Source organism: Lupinus angustifolius, chromosome LG13 (genome assembly GCF_001865875.1).
Source record: "Lupinus angustifolius cultivar Tanjil chromosome LG13, LupAngTanjil_v1.0, whole genome shotgun sequence".
Taxonomy (NCBI): domain Eukaryota; kingdom Viridiplantae; phylum Streptophyta; class Magnoliopsida; order Fabales; family Fabaceae; genus Lupinus; species Lupinus angustifolius.
In genome coordinates, this window is record NC_032021.1 from 11713538 (window position 1) to 11716580 (window position 3043).

A 3043-nucleotide genomic window follows, 5' to 3' on the forward strand; every position below is an offset into this window, starting at 1 on the left:
TAGGATGAGGAGGAGGATAGGATGAGGATGAGGACGAGAATAGGATGAGGATGAGGTTAGGATGCGGATGAGGATGAGGAGGAGGATGAGAATGAGGATTAGGATGAGCATAGGATGAGGATGACGATGAGGACGAGGATAGGATGAGGAAGAGGATGAGGATGAGGAAGAGGATGAGGATAGGATGAGGATGAGGATAGGATGAGGAGGGGGACGTGGATAGCATGAGGATGTGGACGTGGATAGGTTGAGGATGAGGACAAGGATAGGATGAGGATGATGATGAGGATAAGGATAGGATGAGGATGAGGATAAGGATAGGGTGAGCATGAGGATAGGATGACAAAGATAATGAGGATAGGATGAGGATAAGTATGATGATGAGGATAGGATGAGGAAGAGGGTGAGGATGAGGATGAGGAGGAGGAGAGGATGAGGATAGGATGAGGATGAGGACGAGGATAGGAGGAGGAAGAGCATAGGATGAGTATGATGATGAGGATTGGAAAACGATGAGGACGAGGGCGTGGATAGGATGAGGACGGCGATGTGGATAGGATGAGGATGAGGATGAGGATAGGATGAGGATGAGGATTGGATGATGATGAGGACGAAGGTAGAATGAGGAAGAGGATAAGGATGAGGACGAGGATAGGATGAGGACGAGGATGAGGTTGATGATAGGATGAGGGTGAGGATGGGGACATGGATAGGATGAGGACGAGGATAGGAGGAGGATGATGATGAGGATGATGATGAGGATGAGGATAGGAGGAGGATCAGGATGAGGACGAGGATCGGATGAGGATGAGGAGGAGGATAGAATGAGGATGAGGAGGAGGATAGGATGAGGATGAGAATAGGATGAGGATTAGGACGAGGATAGGAGGAGGAAGAGGATGAGGACGAGGATAGGAGGAGGATGAGGATAGGATGTGGATGATGATGAGTATTGGATGAGGATGAGGATGAGGATGAGGATGAGACCGAGGATAGGATGAGGATGAGACCGAGGATAGGATGAGGAGGAAGATGAGGACGAGGATAGGATAAGGAGGAGGATAGGGTGAGGATGAGGATAGGATGACAATGAGGATGAGGATGACAATCAGGATAGGATGAGGATGAGGATGAGGATATGATGAGGATGAGGATAGGATGAGGATGAGGATGAGGACGAGTATTGGATGAGGAAGAGGATGAGGATGAGGATGAGGATAGGAGGAGGATAGGATGAGGATGATGATGAGTATTGGATGTGGATCAGGATGCGGATAGGATGAGGATGAAGATGAGAACGAGGATAGGATGGGGAAGAAGATGAGGATGAGGATAGGATAAGGAGGAGGATAAGATTAGGAATAGGATGAGGATGAGGATGAGGACGAGGATATGAGGAGGAAGAGGATGAGGATGAATATAGGAGGAGGATGAGGACGTGGTAAGGATGAGGATGAGGATGTGGATAGGATGAGGATGAGGAGGAGGATGACGATGAGGATGAGGATGATGATGAGGATGCGGATAGGATGAGGATGAGGACTAGGATTGGATGAGGAAGAGGATGAGGAGGACGATAGAATGAGGATGAGGACGAGGATAGGATGAGGATAAAGATAGGATGAGGATGAGGACGAGGATAGGAGGAGGAAGAGGATGAGGACGAGGATATGAGGAGGATGAGGATAGGATGTGGATGATAATGAGTATTGGATGAGGATGAGGATGAGGATAGGATGAGGATGAGACCGAGGATAGGATGAGGAGAAAGATTAAGAGGAGGATGCGGATGAGGATGATGAAGAGGAAAGGATGAGGATGAGAATGAGGATGAGGATAGGATGAGAATGAGGATGAGGATAGGATGAGAATGAGGATGAGGATAGGATGAGAATGAGGATGAGGATGACAATCAGGATAGGATGAGGATGAGGATGACGAAGAGGATGAGGATGAGGATGAGGATAGGATGAGGATGAAGACGAGAATAGGAGTAGGAAGAGGATGAGGATGAGGATAGGATGAGGACGAGTATTGGATGAGGATGAGGATGAGGAGGAGGATAGGATGAGGAAGAGGATGAGGATAGGATGAGGAAGAGGAGGAGGACGTGCATAGGATGAGGATGAGGATGAGGAGGAGGATAGGATGAGGAAGAGGATGAGGATAGGATGAGGAAGAGGAGGAGGACGTGCATAGGATGAGGATGAGGATGAGGAGGAGGATAGGATGAGGAAGAGGATGAGGATAGGATGAGGAAGAGGAGGAGGACGTGCATAGGATGAGGATGAGGATGAGGAGGAGGATAGGATGAGGAAGAGGATGAGGATAGGATGAGGAAGAGGAGGAGGACGTGCATAGGATGAGGATGAGGATGAGGAGGAGGATAGGATGAGGAAGAGGATGAGGATGAAGATGAGGACGAGGATGAGGATGAGGATGACGACGTGGATAGGATGAGGATGAGGACGTGGATAGGATGAGGATGAGGACGAGGATAGGAGGAGGATATGGAAGAGTATGAGAGTGGCGAGGAGTATATGATGAGGCTGAGGTAGAGGAGGAGGATAGGATGAGGATGAGGATAAGGAGGAGGACGTGGATAGGATCAGGATGAGGATAGAATGAGGATGAGGAGGAGGATGAGAATGAGGAAGGAGATGAGGATGAGGATGAGGATGAGGATGAGGACGAGGATGAGGATAAGGATGAGGATAAGGACGAGGATAGGATGAGCATAGGATGAGTTTGAGGATGAGGATACGATGAGGATGAGAATGTGAACGAGGATAGGATGAGGAAGATGATAAGGAAGAGGATGAGGATGAGGAAGTGGATGAGGATGAGGATGGGATGAGGATGAAGATGAGGATGAGGGTGGGAATAGGATGAGGATGACGATGAGGATAGGATAAGGATGCAGACGAGGATGAGGATGAGGACGCGGATAGGATGAGGATGAGGACGAGGATAGGATGAGGATGAGGAGGAGGATGAGGATGAGGATGAGGATAGGATGAGGAAGAGGATGAGGATGAGGATG